We start from the raw sequence: 16,791 nt of genomic DNA, 5'->3' as shown, positions 1-16,791 counted from the left end.
CAACCTAAACGTCCACTAACAGTTGAATGGATAAAGATGTGGTAATGTATATGCAATGGACTATTAGTCATAAGAAAGAACGAGATAATGCCATTTGCAGCACCAGGGGTAGACGTAGAGGTTATCATACTAAGCGAAGTAAGTCGGATAAAGACAAACACTACATATTATATGTAGAATCTAAAATGTGACACAAATGAACTTACAAAACAGAAACAGACTCACAGACGTAGGATAACAAACTTATGGTCACCAAAAGGGGAAAGGAAGAAGAGGAGGGGTAAAATAGGAAGAGAGGAATTAGCAGATACGACTACAACACATAAAACAGATAAACAACAAAGTCGTTCTGCACAGCACAGGGAACTATATTCGTTATCCTGTAATAAACTATGATGGGAAAGAACATGGAAAGGCGTATGTGTATACATATGTGCACAACTGAATTGTGTCACTGTGTGTCACAAACACACACAACACTGCAAATCAACTATACTTCAATTTAAAAAAAAATCTTTTTAAGAGTTAACAAGGAATTCAAATATAACTATTTGAAAACTAGAACTCCCCAACTTCTCTTTCTTCAACAGTTCCTGAGAAGCTACATATGAGAGTGGAGGAAACGTGAAAGAGGAAGCTTGGGCAAACAAGGTCTTTACATTTATAATCCCTTCTTTCAAGTGTCTGACTTCGGGTAAAGCAGAACACTTTAGAATTAGAACGTCATAGTTCTCACTCAGGGAAAAAGGCTTTTGGTTCCAACAAAGGATCAGAGAGCTGCCTTGGCTCCAGAATTAATGGCTCAAAAGTCAATCTACTGTAGGGGGAAGACACCTGGGGATCTGAGAGACAGCCATGCTCCTTAAGCATCAAAAAAATGAAGGGGGGCGGTGAAAAGAAAAAAAGCTAGTTACGCAACTGCTGTATGTTAGAGGACATAATTTATCATCCAAACCAGGACAATTCAGGGAATAAAGGGTGAAATGATAAATAATTATGTGAGGACAACAGCACAAACCTGGACTTTTCCTGGGAAACCAGGACTTTTGGTCCCTCTTACTAAAATGTGGCTCTCTTGCCCTCCCCTATGACCAGACAATTTTTCTATTTCATTTATCCTGATCTAGAAAGGGCAAAGTACCCTCCACGTAGAGCAAGGCCTAGCAGGGTCACCTGCATATAAATATTTGTCAGTGACGATGAAAATAATACAATTCAATCATTTTTCGTATAGTCACAGAGTTGTGCAGCCATCACCTCAACCAATAAAATGACTGTTTTTTTGTTTTTTTGGGTTTTTTTGGAAACACTAGAGATCACTTACAGTAGGGATAAAAAAATATATACAAGTTATTTTCTTTTTTTCCTGGCTTACATGAAATTCTCAAGAATTGGGATCTATTTTGGACCAATTTCCCAGAAAGGCCAAATGAGCATTATAGTCAGCCTTCAACATCCACAGGTTCTACCAACCACGGATGGAAAATATTCAGAAAAAAAAAATTCTAAAAAGACTTGAACTTGCCATATGTTGGCAACTAGCTACACAGCATGTACATCAGCTGATCCTTGAATAACTCGGTTTGAACTCTGAGGGGCCACACTGGTGCATTTTTTTTTTTTTTTTTTCCCCACAAAACAAGTACTGCAAGATCCAAGGTTGGCTGAATTCATGGCTACAGAGAGCTGACTGTAAAAGCTATCCAGGGATTTTCAACAGGGCAAGGGTCAGCGCCCCTAACACCTACGTTGTTCAAGGGTCAACCGTACACTGTATTTACAACAGTTACATAGCACGCACATTGTCTTAGGTATTATAAGTAATCTAGAGATGATTTAAAACATACAGGAGGATGTACAAAGGTTATATACAAATATTATGCCATCTTATATATAAGGGACTCGAGCATCTGCATATTTTGGTATCCGTGGGAGTCCTGGAACCAACCTCCCTCAATCCCCGCCTGCGGACAGAGAGTCAGGCTGTATACGAAAATGCCTTATCTCATGTCTCAATGCATCCTTACTAGCAAAGTAACAGTTTTTAATATCTCTACAGCTCCCCTCCCTCATTATTTATTTGCATTTCTTTTATTTAGCCACTATCTGAATTGACTCCTCATTTATCTAGCACTTTAAATTTTACAATTTGTTCAAAAAACACCTTTTAAGGGTTAAGGACATAAGCGCTTATCAGACCTAAATTCGAAACTAAGTTCCACCATTTAGTAATGTGCACAAAAACCCTTGGGCAAAGCATTTACCTTCTGAATCTGGATTATTTATAAAATGATAGGATTTGACTATTAAATTTTCAACATGAATACAATACCCAGGGCAGCATTTAAAACATAGGGAAAACTTATTAATTAACAACAGTTATCAGTCCATATGAGCTTTTACTATACTGAAGTTAACTTCTGTCTGTCATCATGCAAAATTTTTTCACATATTAACCGTAGGGTTTTGTTTTTGTTTTTTTTTCTTTTTAGGGCCGCCGGTGTGGCATATGGAGGTTCCCAGGCCTGGAGTTGAATCTGAGCTGCAGCTGACGGCTTATACCACAGCTGCAGCAATGCCGGATTTGAGCCACACCTGCAACCTACGCCACAGCTCACAGCAACGCTGGATCCTTAATTCACCGAGGCCTCACAGATACTAGTCAGGTTCATAGCCTGCTAAGCCACAACGGAAATTCCTTTTTCTTTTCAATGACTTGACAGCAATGGAAATAAGACTGCTTCTCATCCAAAGATCTGATGAATATTAACATAAATGTTCTAATTTATGTTTTTAAACTCATTCTCTCATCAGGTTTATTTTAATAAAGGCTAGCTGCATTATCAAAATTGATTTTACCCAAAGAAGAGATAACCAATTCTCTAAAAATCTTTCGCTAAAGAATTTTGGCTCCTTCCCCACTGATGTGTGATTTCACTTACTGAACTCCCTAAAGTTGACTTTTTTAAAAAGTATTCTATTTAGACTATTGACTCTCCCGTCAATAGTACACTAATTTATCTCGGGACACTTTGCTTCATAACGTATTCAAATTTAAGAACACGAGGAACATGGTAACTCTCCGTTTTATGTCTTCTGTCACTCAATTAAGTTTATACTAGTTTTCATCAGATTCCAAACATTTCATACCAATCCCCCTAACACAGGAATTTCATTTTTTGTGGCTATGAGATTTTTTTTTCAGTATTTTTATAACTGGATATTGTAGCAAGAAAAATGCTACGGACTTTTAAATATCTTTATGTGGTATACGCTATCTTACTGAACTCTTATTTTTAGTTTTTCAGTTAATTCTGTTGGTTTCCTTAGGTTTAAGAGGACAACATCTGCAAATATTGCTATTTTCCACTATTTTTTTCAAAGGTTATATACCTTTTATTTGATATATTCTTACACTGGCCAGGATAATATCAAGCATCATTCACTTTCTGATTTCAAGGTGAATTCCACCAGTGTTTTCCCATCAGTAGGCTGTTTGCTGTTGGTTTAAGACAGATATTTTTTTATCTCCTACCAGCTTTTAAAGAGTTCATAATCAGGAAGAACTGCTGAATTAACGTTATCTTGGCACGCACTGGTAAGACATACCATGTTCAACGCACACTGTATCCAAGGGCTCAAACTAGGCTCTGGGACTCGCTGCAATTTATCCTTGGGCAGAGGATTTAACCTCTTGACTTAAATTTCTTCACCCGTTAAATGAAGGTAATAATAACCTCCTTCTTAGGGGTGATGTGAGGATTGCTAACTGAGAGGACATATTTGAACAATGTCTGGCACACAGTAAATACCAAGCATTGGCTGTCATTTGTCCTCTCTAATTAAGAGAATTTTCTATTAAATTAAATTTGCTGGTGTTTACTGAGAATTTTCATGGCTATTTCCATAAGTGAAATTGAAACATAGTATTTCTTCTTTGTAATGTCTTACCAGGTTGTCTTTCTTATGTTTCTGAGAGTTTATGCTGTTTTTAAAACATTAATTTTTATCTCTTCTGGTATTTTCCTAGGATCTAGAATAAACGAGATAGTTTACTGACAAGGTTTTCAAAATTTTTAAAAGAACTTCGAATTTCTATACTATTGAGGTCTGAAGCTCTCCATTGTTTGGTTGGGAGGCCATGGCTTTTAATATACATTTAATATATTCCATGATTTAATAATCTATTCAAGGGCTCCAGCTCTTAAGACAATTCCTAAAAGGAACCAGTTCCACTTTCAAAGTCGCGCATGACACACACATTTAGACCCAGCGTCTCTCTCTCTCTCTGCTCACTTCCTTCTGGATGTACTGTCGTCTTGTTCCTCTTCTCTAATCCTTATTCCTTCCTCTTCTTAACGACAAAAGCCTCTGTGAAAGATAGTTGTGTCCTTTCCAAACCTCTGATATTCTATGCTAATCATATTCATTCCTCATTGCATTTAATTGTAAGAGTGGGGGAGCTTTCATAAGATAAAAAAGAAAAAGCTAACATTCCCCCCCCCATAAGTTTTTAGCTTTCGTGAGGAAGCAGCACAGCTCTCCTAGTCTCTAGCCCTCTTCCCATCAACTGACTTCCAGTCACTATGCAGTTTTCAGGAACTAGAACAAGACTAGTTCTTGAGTAAACAAATGGGTTATGACCAATCTTTTTTGTTGTTGTTGTTGTTGCTGCTGCTGCTGCTATTTCTTGGGCCGCTCCCGCGGCATATGGAGGTTCCCAGGCTAGGGGTTGAATTGGAGCTGTAGCCACCGGCCTACACCAGAGCCACAGCAAGGCGGGATCCGAGCCGCGTCTGCAACCTACACCACAGCTCACGGCAACGCCGGATCGTTAACCCACTGAGCAAGGGCAGGGACCGAACCCGCAACCTCATGGTTCCTAGTCGGATTCGTTAACCACTGCGCCACGATGGGAACTCCGGTTATGACCAATCTTAAAGAAAAGGGATGAATGATTTTAACAATATAAAACTAGGAACTGGAGTTCCCATTGTGGTACAGGGGAAATGAATCCGACTAGGGACCATGAGGTCGTGGGTTTGATTCTTGACCTTGCTTAGTGGGTTAAAGATCCGGCATTGCCATGAGCCTGTGGTGTAGGCCGGCAGCTGTAACTCCAATTTGACCCTAGCCTGGGACCTCCATATGCCATGGGTGCAGCCTTAAAAAGCCAACCCCCTGTCCCCCAAAAACCCTAAGAACTATTTACCTTGCTGCGTGCACATATAAGATGGTCCCAGTTCTAGTTCCTTCTCACCTACTTGAGGAGGCAAGGCACAGGGATGCGGGCCATTGAAATCTGGGATGAATTTGCCATATACAGTAAAGAAAAGAGTATTATAAAGCTATACTCTAATGCAATGAACATATAAGTAAAATGATCTTGTAAAGACATCAGAATGACTTCTAAGTCCTAAAATATATTCCAACTTAAATTACACTATGTAACATTTTTCAGTTAATCTCAAAAGTGAATGAAACCATGAATCCTTACAGATCCGTATCTTGCCTACATCCTTATCAAGACACTTAACGAAATCCCATTAGGAAAAGAAATAGTTAATAGACGGACAGTAGCTACTAGAAATCAACACTTTGTCAAGGACTCACCCCTTTCTGGAATCTGTGCAACAGTCAACATTAAGTTCAGTGTCTATGATTTATGGATCCCGTCTGCTCCTTTTTTGGAAGAACAGTACCTCAGTTTCTCTAATCTTCCTGCACTGCTCCCTCTCCTCACAGCTCCTCAAAGACCACTGAGAGCTACTCAGTAACGCGAAAGTTCTCAGTGTCCTAGGTAGGATATCACACATTCTGACCAAAAAACTTGATCTCATCTGTTTGTGTAACAGAAATTTCCTATGTTCCAAGATGAGCCTACATTTCATTACCACGTGGTGGAGGCGACAGAGTATGTTGGGATGTAAGCATATCCTCTGAGACAGGACTTCAAATCTAGGGCCCTTTTCTAGCTGTGTAACTCAAGACCATTTACGTAGCTTCTTTTCCTGTTTACTCGCCTGAAAACATGGGAATGAAGAGGGTTATTACAGGGTTCAATGAGGTAAATATACAGAGATATCTTAAACTTTATGTGCAATGTTAGAAATTATTACACTTTTTACCTCATTCCTTTGGCTTACACAAGTACAGATTTTAGGCTACTTTAATACTGAATTGGTATGCCTCAGTGATGCTGGTTAGACCTCTCATTTCAGCAACTTTAACTGGCAGCGAGGACAAATGGTCAACAACAGAAACAAAGAGAAACATTTAATCAGGGACAGACCATGGAAATGCCTCCATCAGTGACAAAGGTGTCCGAGGCAGTCAGCTAAGCTCAGGACAACAGAGAATAGGCCACAAATTGGATTTGGCCCCCACCATTGTTAACACCCTCTAAATGTTCCTTTCTTTAGTTCAGGGAATAAAATTAAACCCCCAACAGCAATATAAAAATACTGAGGATGAGGGAACTAAAAAAACTGCAGAAATGGGAAATAAAACAGGAAATAGCAACTTTTAGTCAACTACAACAAGACTGCTAAATCACTGATGTAGGCATGTACTTGTCTGTATTTAACTACAGGCTATAAAGAAAGATTGTTATAAATTTAAGATGTAAAAAAAAAAAATAGTTTAAACAGTACAATAAGGGAGTTCCCTGATGGCCTAGTGGTTAAAGACTTGGCATTATAACTGCTGTGGCTCAGGTTACTGCTGTGGCAGGAGGTTCAATCCTTGGCCCAGGAACTTCTGTATGCTGCAGGCACAACCAAAAAACCCAAAAAAACAAAATCAAACAACAACAACATAAAACCCCAATAGGAGTTCCTGTCATGGCTCAGTGGTTTACGAAACCGACCAGGAACCATGAGATTGTGGGTTCGATCCCTGGCCTTGCTCAGTGGGTTAAGATTCGGCACTGCCGTGAGCTGTGGTGTAGGTTGCAGACCTCGGCTCAGATCCTGTGTTGCTGTGGCTCTGGCGTAGGCCGGCGGCTGCAGCTCCGATTCGACCCCTAGCCTGGGAACCTCCATATGCTGCAGGAGCAGCCCTAAAAAAGACAAAAAAAAAAACCCAAAAACCCAATAACATAGCACAAAACAACTATGAGTCCATTTACAACTATGAGGGAAATCAACTTTAGGTGGGTCCTTCGGGCCATTTTAAAGCTTTTTATTCCAAAGGGGTGATATCACAATAAACGATACGTTCATCTTCAGATCAGAAAGAGTCCAGGTTCGCTTGAAGACCACTTTAACATTTTAAAAGCCTTAAAATATTCTGAAAGTGTGTATGGTACAGCAGGAGTTTTAAGAACTTCCGTTGTCATAAAAGCTAAAAGGTGTTGGGCAGTTAGAGCGTATCAGACATATTATGCACAGCATTTCTTAGCAAACCCTTGAATTCTCACAACTACTTTATGCGTAAGTTCTACTCTTTGCTATTTTATAGATAAGAAAGTTGAGGCAGAATGGGCATTAAACACCCTACCCAGGAAAACACAACCAGAATCTAAATCCAGATTTCTAAATCCAGAAAGGCTAGAGCCCGTTCTCTTCTAGGCTGAGCTTTAGTTTTCTCACTCATCAAACAACTTTGACAGTATCTTCTCACTCTAACATCTTAAGAGTTTGTAAGTTCACGTAACCTCATAGTGTTTCTCAAATTGAATGAATTATTTTAGCAACTAATAGCATACACTGAAAAACAGAACAGAATAAGAGGCATCAAAGTGAATGCTCTGTACATAGGAAGGCCTAAGTATTGTTTCATGACACTTTGTCAATTTTGACAGTGTGTTCCGTATATATGCGCTGGGTAACTCATCGTAAATTTAGTTTCTCACCACAGGTTGAAGTTTTTTTTTTTTTTTTTTTTTTTTTTTTTAAAGGCTTGAAGAGTGTTCGTTCTTTAACTTAACAAAACTGAAAATAAATTATTCCAACCCCAACTGAATTCCAAACTTGGCTGTAGTAATCATCCCAATGAAAAAGTAAATACTCTGGGAGTTCCCGTTGTGGCTCAATGGCTAACGAATCCGACTAGGAACCATGAGGTTGCGGGTTCGATCCCTGGCCTTGTTCAGTGGGTTAAGGATCCGGCATTGCCGTGAGCTGTGATGTAGGTCACAGATGAGGCTCGGATCTCATGTTGCTGTGGCTATGGTATAGGCCGGTGGCTACAGCTCCAATTGGACCCCTAGCCTGGGAACCTCCATATGCTGTGGAAGCGGCCCAAGAAATGGCAAAAAGACAAAAAAAAAAAGTAAACACTCTGATTTCCATACTACTAAGTATGACAATAAGAGGGTTTCCCAAGTTATGCTCCAATGGAATCCTCCTTCAAGTTGTTTGTGGGTATTTCCTGGGGGAAAGGGTGTTCTTATGACCAAACAGACCTGACAAATTGGGCAATCCTGTACATTCTATTTCCTTCCTGGACAGTCACAATGCATATTATGTGATCTTATCAGGAAAAGGGAGAGCCTAATAAGCTTTAGCTTTATAGCATGTAAACCTCCTTCAAATAAGCTCAAATACAGCAGAGATCAAAAAAATACACAGAAAATTATATTCTGGTATTTCATCTCTGCTGCATAGTTTTGTCAGAATATTATACAGCTGCATCATTTAATAAATATTTACAGAAACAATGAATTATACTCTGAAAACACCATGGAGGGGAAGAGAAAAGATATGAAAAAAGGTTAAAAAAAATCTGCAACTCAAATAAATTACAATCTAGTGTACCAAATTTACATAGGAAATCTATTGAGACAGAAACTTACATACACAGGAAAAACTTGTTACACACACACAGAAACGTGAATCAGAGAATAAAACCATATTGTAAATAGCCAAACCATCTGCAAGGATCATTTTAGTGACCCGAGTTTCTGTCTCCTTGCTGGACAATCTAGAATAACAGGCCATCAAGGAGGGGAAGAGTTGTTTACCTGGACTAGGAAGCCTCTGAGACTGGCATGTGGAAGTACAGGCAATAAAAACTGCCTGAGGAACAAACAGATGTCTGCCAAGCTATACATGTTCAAGGGTGGGCAAAAATCACTCTCGTCTCTCATCAGACAGAACCCTGGGCTGGAAATGATCCTATGATCTAAACCAGCGTACCACCCTTCTGTAGGCAGGGGCTTAGTTCAAATTATAGCCAAAGAACACTATCTTAAGTATGTTCTTCACACATTCAAATGTGTGTCTACGTTTTTGATCCTTTCTTTTCCACTCCCATTGCTTTTAGTTAATTTTTTTCCTTTTCCCCAAAACAAACAGCTCATAGCACTTTACAACATATAGTACTTAAAAGCTGACAATGAAACTAGGCTTGAGGATCTATTAACCATTAACCTAACTTACTAAGCTTGTACTTTACAAGCATGTAACATTAGTTGGTAACCATTTATTCATAAATACAAAAGCAGAGAATTAGAAAAAAAAATTCTGATGTAACATGACTTGAAGCAGAGAACTAATGTATTGTGAAATAAGATGAAGGCACCTGACCAGCCAGGAGAAAAAAAATGTTAAAGCATGGTGACATGCCACGAGCTCACGTAAAGAAACTGCCTTCAAGACCACAGGCAAGAGAGGTACCCAGGAGAGGGAAAAAAGCCTACGGAAAGCCTATACACAGAATCACTGAAAACGAGAGCAAAAGAGACCGAGGGGTGTTTTCAGTCTGGTCCCCTTAGTATAATAATGGGATGACTGAATCCTAGAGGCAGAATGACTTGCCCAGAGTGACGTGATTAGTCCAACAAGTCAGGAACCAGCCTACATCTTCTACTTCCCAGGCTTCTGCACTGCCCACTCTAACATAAAGCCTCCCATCTTCTCTCCAAGACTAACATGAAAAATAAACACTACCAACTGGCCTAACAAAACTATAAACCACTAGTTAAAATGTGACTCTATACAACTAGCACATTTAGAATACAGTATCTCATGTTGTATTATAACATGTGGCTGGTTACTGCCTACAAACCTATTAATCTCCTCATTAGGCTATATTTGCAAACCTTCATCCTAAAGTAAATTTAAAAAAAGGCCAGCAGGAGTTCCCTTCGTGGTGCAGCAGAAACGAATCCTACTAGGAACCATGAGGTTGCGGGTTTGATCCCTGGCCTCGCTCAGTGGGTTAAGGATCTGGCATTGCTGTGAGCTGTGGTGCAGGTTGCAGACACCACTCGAATCTGGCACTGCTATGGCTCTGGTATAGGCCAAAGGCTACGGCTCCAATCAGACCCCTAGCCTGGGAATCTCCGCATGCCACGGGTGTGGCCCTATAAAGACAAAAAAAAAAAAAAAAGACAAAAAAAGGCCAGCAAGAAAACAAGACCCTATGGAGGAAAGTAAAACTATTCCATATCAAAGAGTTGCGCTCGGTTTCAGGGAGCACACATTCTGAAATGGGACAGATCTGGGTTCAAATCCTAGCTCAACTGGGCAATGTCTGTGTGACCTTGGACAAGCCCTCCCACTTGGCTTTCCTGTCTGTAGTGATGCTAGGGGTAATACCACTTAATTCCTTATCTATTTCAACTTCATATTCATACAAGAACCCCCCCCCAAATTTGCCAGCTACGTCGTGATTATAAACATTAGAATTTTAAACACCTTACAAAAGAGAGGATTATGTGCCATAAGGCCTTTAGCATGTGAATACAATCTCTATACATGTTCATGAAAAAGTTCAAAGAAGACCTTACTACATAAGTAGAAAACTAACTCTGTTTCAAACAAACTGGATAAGAACAGAGAACCAGGCTCTAGATCAGTCCTGTTAAGCAACACAACCCTAAGCAAGGGGCTCCACTTCACAGAAAATTCCACCAGGTACAGCTCAGAGGCAGCCACACACCCGCCCCAGCTATAGTGGGCCTCGCTGTATCCATGTGCAGAAGGACCGTTCTGACTAGAGGGTGCCTAAAGTTCTCACATTTCTTTTACTCCAAACAGTCTAGCATCAGCATCATCACAAAATGGTATGTGGCAGGCCCTGTTCTAAGCGCTCTAGGCAAAGGAACCCGTTTTATCCCCTACAGTCTTCTCAGATGGTCTACATCCCATCCAAGAAATCTAAGCTACAGAGAAGTGAAGGAATTTGCCTAAAGTTACAGCACCCAGAGGAGAGGTGAGGGTTCAGCAATCCATGAGTTTGGCTGCATCTGGGCTTTTAACCACTAGTAATACTGGCTCTCAGAATGCTACAAATCCCACAGTGGGCCTTAAACTATAGACATGTAAACAGAAATCCTTTCATGCTGTTTCTTTCTTCTGCCTAAATACAGCTGATACATAATCTACTGTGGAAGGAGAGAACAGGGACCAGCACCTTAACAGTACCTTGTAAAAGAACAGGCCATACTTCATTAGACAAAGTTATAAAGCAGCAATTTAATTAGGATCAAGTTACAAAATGCATATTTTGTTTCCAAGACATTTTATCAAAATAAAGCGCTGTGATGTTTTCACATGATCATACCTCTGTGCATCAAGTTATCCACTGGACAATGCCCCCAAGGAACAATTATCACTGAAAACCAGACTACCACTACTACTGGTTAACTAGGTTTTCTGTCTTTGTAACCATGCATATAAAAATGCATATATATACACAAATAAAGAAGCAAATACAAACCTACAACTTAAACACTGTATTTTGAGTATCAAAATTTCAAATTAGCTGCAATGTATTACGGGTTATGCAAATAGGTGTGTGCCGCACAATGCCAACATAAATGGCCAGGGCAGACTGTACCTCCCTCCTTTGGAGCTACTTCACACCTGACTGATTCCCTGCAATTCTCTGCATGCCATTCTTCCTTCCTCTGTCAACACAGTTGCTAAAAACCCACAATTCTGCCATCTCCTCACCCCTTCTATCTCAAGAGAAAAAGTTACAAGTTCAGTGAAGTCAGAAGGCTCAGCTGGGCAGAAATGGAACATCACAGAACAACACACACACACGCACACATGGAACATCAGAGAACAACACACACACACACACACTCACAGACACCCAAAACACAGCACTGACTGCAGTAAGCTGTTAATCTTAATTTCATCACCACAGTCTATCATCTGCCACCCAGCCTTGCAATAACTCCTCTCGGAATCCTTGGAAGGCCTAAGAGACAGAAGCAGAATAAATATTTATCATTTCTTCCCAGACTGATATACTCCAGAAATGCTGGTGGTAGAAATATTTGCCTCACTTTGCTCGGCTTCCATACTCTGCACTGATAAAGGTAGTGATTATGATCCAGTTGGAGTCATTTGAGTGATGAGATACAAAAAGTAAGACCTTATATAGCTCAATTCCTTCTATTTTTTTTTTCCTTTTTTTTCTTTTTGGGGTCATACCTGAGGCATATGGAAGTTCCCAGGCTAGGGGATGAAGTAGACTTGCAGCTGCTGGCCTATGCCACAGCCACAGCCATGCCAGATCCGAGACGTGTTTGCAACCTACACCATAGTTCATGGCAACACAGATCCTTAACCCACTGAGAGGCCAGGGATCAAACCCACATCCTCAGGTTGGTAACCCGCTGAGCCACAAAAGGAACTCCTTCAATTCCTTCTTTAATTAAGGATGGCTCTGATACAGGTCTTCTCTCCAATAAAAAACAAAATATAGACTGATGACTAAATTGTTATGCAATTTTTAGGCTACTTGACTTGATCTGCATTCACGTAAAACAAGATCATTATACCTCAATAATTAAATAACAAAACAAATCACAAGCAGTCTAACCTGGAGGCTCAAATATTTAATCTTCTTTCCCACAATTTTATCATAAAGCAATGTTTTACCAACGTTTTATCATTACCCATATTAATTCACCTATCAGAGTCCAATTTCTATAACATCAGGAGACACCCATAAAATCAAATTCCTAATTAAAAGGAGCCATGGAAAAGAGGAAAACTGATTTCTAAAAAAGAGATACCACCAGAAAGGTAACCAGAAGACACTACCTAAAATAAAATTCTGCCCTTTATTGGATTTTACTTTAGCTTGCGGAGGTAGGATGGGGGGGGGGCATTTGAGTTTGTGTCAGTATTTTTATGACAGATGGCACAACTGTGAATGATCAACCCCTCCTGAAAAAAAAGGCTCTGGTAAAATATGGCAGTAATAATAGAAATCTACAACCTACAAAAGTTGATCAAAAGAAAAACTTTACTAAATATTCATAAGTAATAAAGGATGCCTTGTGGAATATCTATTTGCAATATACGAATAAAAAATCGGAGTTCCCGTCGTGGCGCAGTGGTTAACGAATCCGACTAGGAACCATGAGGTTGCAGGTTCGGTCCCTGCCCTTGCTCAGTGGGTTAATGATCCGGCGTTGCCGTGAGCTGTGGTGTAGGTTGCAGACGCGGCTCGGATCCTGCGTTGCTGTGGCTCTGGTGTAGGCCGGTGGCTACAGCTCCGATTCGTCCCCTAGCCTGGGAACCTCCATATGCCGCAAGAGCGACCCAAGAAATAGCAAAAAAAAAAAAAAAAAATCAAATAATAACATTATAAAACCAAGCTCCATACTTAAACTGGGCTTTCTTAGCTATTCTTTTATATTAACCTTATGAAAATTTATACAGTCTAACTCAACATCTCATTTTTTATATACATATACATATATATATATATATATGATGCCATGAGAAACAGAAACATAGACCTCATTAATACATTTCAGATTATAAAGCACAAAGAAAAAAATGGTTTAAATAAGACCCCGCTAAAGTGATCTGCATTGATTGAAAGAAAAAAGCCCCTTTTGTTACAGCAGCACATTACTTCATGACAAATTCTCTATTTTACTAAAGAAAGACCAATACAAAAACTAAATACATCTATCCTGAATCTCTGTGATGTCATGATCACAGTAGTTAACCTATATGGACAGCCCCAGTATAAAGACTATTTTTAGGGGTGGGGTGCAAAGAGGAGGTACGCCAGGCATGGGAGATACAGCAGCTATGAAAGCAACCTTTCTATAGTGCCTTTTAAAAAATACATCCCCTCATACAGCACACATATGTGACCTCTTCCATATCTGATGACAACACCTCCAAGTAATAAAATCTTTCTTTATTCAATAAGCAACAGGATCCAAATCTTGATCCTGTCAATAAATATACTTCAAACAAGAAAAAGCTTGGAGAAAGCCGTCTACAGCAGTAGATATTAAACATGACTACATTTTGTCTGAGGTAAATAATGCAAACATGTCAGAAAAAAATACACTTAAGAAGCTTCCCTTACACTTGGTTAAAAAAATTTTTATTTATTCATTAAAATTTTTTAGATTTATGTATTCATTTCTGGCCATGGTCCGCAGTGCCATGGTGAGGGATCTCAGTTCCCAGACCAGGGACTGAACCTGGGCTGCAGTGGTGAAAGTGCCCAATCCTAATCACTAGACCACCAGGGAACTCCCCTAAAAACCTTTTATATGGAGATATTTAATGACAAAAAAAGGAAAGCCTAATAGAAGATATATACTTTATAGATGACTTCATTAAGAGAAAAATAACATAAGAAGACTGAAAAGGAAATACGAAAAAATGTTAACAGTAACAAAATCTAAGTGGTAAGATTACAGCTAAGATAATTTTTTAAAATTCTATGTACTTCCTGCATTCTACAAGCCTTTTCACCTGAGAGAAGTTGACATTCACTTGTCATATGAGCAAACAACAAAGTTCTTACAAAACCAAAAAGGTTCTAAGCTGCTTCCATAGATCATATTTCTAAACTTCAAATACAGCTGCTAATTATTTGCTAGTGATATGGGTGAAAAAAAAGAAACAAAGTAAAGCCTCAGATTTTCACCTCTGGCTCGCCTATAAGAATTTTCACAACTAAAAACTAATAAAGAAATTTTTACCTAAAAAAAGTTCTATGTTACTAATCTTCTGGGATACAAAGTTGGACAGTCTGATTTTTTAAACCATCAACGTAGATGGCCTTACCCAAAAGCCAACTCAAAGAAGTGATGTTCAGCTCAGTAATTCCAAAATGCAGACACCTAATACAGAGCGCTGGAAGTTCTGATGCATTTTAGTGAAGAGCACCAAGAGAAACACCTTACGTGCAGATGAGCTTATTTTATATACATCTTTCCCTCACTTCTTAAGAGCCTAACATCGAATGAAGCTTTGCACAAAAGGTATTTTGCTTAGCCTGGACGTGGATTTATTTGAATATCCGGAAAGCTGTCAAAATCGATCTCAAACTGCATGACGTTCAAGGCACAGAACGTCAGTTCTGTACTGGGCCTCCTTCTCTCCTTTCTTTCATAAGAGCGCCTTTAACATCTCCTAGCTTACATTTCCGGGCCCATGAGTCACTGAGAAATGAGCTCTAAGTTACCCTTAGAATGCCACTCAAATAGCTCCTCTACGGCATTCAAGGATCTGCCCCCCAACTCTTTGGCCTACCCCCCACTGCCCCCCACGACAAACTGCATTATCTACTATTTCCGACTATGCCTTTTTACCTTTGTCCTCTAGCGTTGCTGCTCCTCCAACACACTGCTCCTCTTCTGCAACCCTCCTCTCTCCCAAATCCCATCTGGCCTTCAAGACCCCACTTTGCACAGCCTCGCCCAGGAAGCCTTCAGATTTCTGCTAGGCGGAAGTGATCGATCGGGCCGGTCTTCTCCGGGTACCCTTCTAGCATTTTGTAGTTCTTTCATAGGACTTATCATCTCCTTCCTGGTATCGTAGTCATTTGTGTACTCGCCTTATCACCCACGCCAGAATGTAAGCTCCTCGGGGGAGGGGACCGCGAGCCGGGGTTCACCTTCGAATCCCTCCGGCGCGGACCGACCAGAGCGCCTGCAGGCAGTCAGCGAGCAGGCTGGTTCAACCGACCTCGGGAACGCTCTGGCCGCACAATTCCTAACCAGAAAACAGTTAGGCATCTTCCCGAAATGCAGACCACAGAGATGCTATCTGCCTCCCGATAACAGGAAGTTTACCAGGGGCCAGGAGCAAGGTGGCCGGATCCCTTGCGCGGCGGGAGTGACAGTTGGCCCGGCCCGCACTCGCCTGCCCTCGGGGCTCCGGCCGCGAACGCCCCCATGCCGCCAGCCCCGCCAAAGAACTGCGGAGGGCTTGCAGGAGAGCGTGGCGCCCCGCAGCCCCGGCTGCAGGCCCCTGGGCGCCGAGCCGGCGAGGACGACGAGGGGGGTAGGCTCCGCGAGGGGCCCGGGCCGGGCGGAGAGGGCAGACCGGGCCGCTCCCGCCGATACCGGGCCGGGGCCGCCTCCACCACCCGAGAAAATGGAGGCAGCCCCGGGCCGGTGACGGGCCGGGCAGGGCAGGCGGAAGCCGGGCGGGCGTCCACGCCGCGAGCTGGGTCGGGCCGGGGGTCACTCACGGAGCTGGGCCGGGCGGCTCCCTCTCAGCCTCCGCGTCGTCGCCGTCCCCGTCCTCGGCCGCCGACGCCTCGGGCTGCTCGCTCGGTCCCCGCGGCGCGGCTCGGCCGCTCGGCCCCTCCGTTGTCTTCCGCCCGCTCCTGCTCCCAGCGACAGGATCCCGCGGCGGCGGCGGCGGCTGCGCGGGCGGACGGCGGCCCAGGGGCTCCCGCGGCGGCCGCCGCACTGCTGCGCTCGCTCGCTCTCTTGGGCTGCGGCTACGGCTCTGCTGCGGGGCCCCGCGCCGCCTTCACCCTCGCTTTCGCCCGGCTCCCGGAGGCTCAGTCTCTCCCAGGCCGCGCCGCTCCCCGCTCCCGGCCCGAGCCCGGCTTTGA

At 41.8% G+C, this 16,791-nt stretch overlaps 1 protein-coding gene across 1 annotated transcript in view; it reads right to left on the bottom strand.

Moving 5' to 3' along the window:
• CAB39 (calcium binding protein 39) overlaps positions 1-16,579 on the bottom strand; it is a 92,168-nt gene extending 75,589 nt beyond the window's left edge. Inside the window, exon 1 of the mRNA XM_021075733.2 lies at positions 16,420-16,579. The gene's annotated coding sequence lies outside the window, so the exon portion shown is untranslated. The remainder of the gene's footprint in view (positions 1-16,419) is intronic.
• Positions 16,580-16,791: the final 212 nt, after the last annotated feature.

This window comes from Sus scrofa, chromosome 15 (genome assembly GCF_054392235.1).
Source record: "Sus scrofa isolate SSC_HxYL_T2T_F1_AM1 chromosome 15, Sscrofa_HxYL_maternal_Yorkshire_Landrace_v2.0, whole genome shotgun sequence".
In the NCBI taxonomy this organism is placed as follows: domain Eukaryota; kingdom Metazoa; phylum Chordata; class Mammalia; order Artiodactyla; family Suidae; genus Sus; species Sus scrofa.
This window is presented reverse-complemented; position numbering and strand designations above follow the sequence as displayed.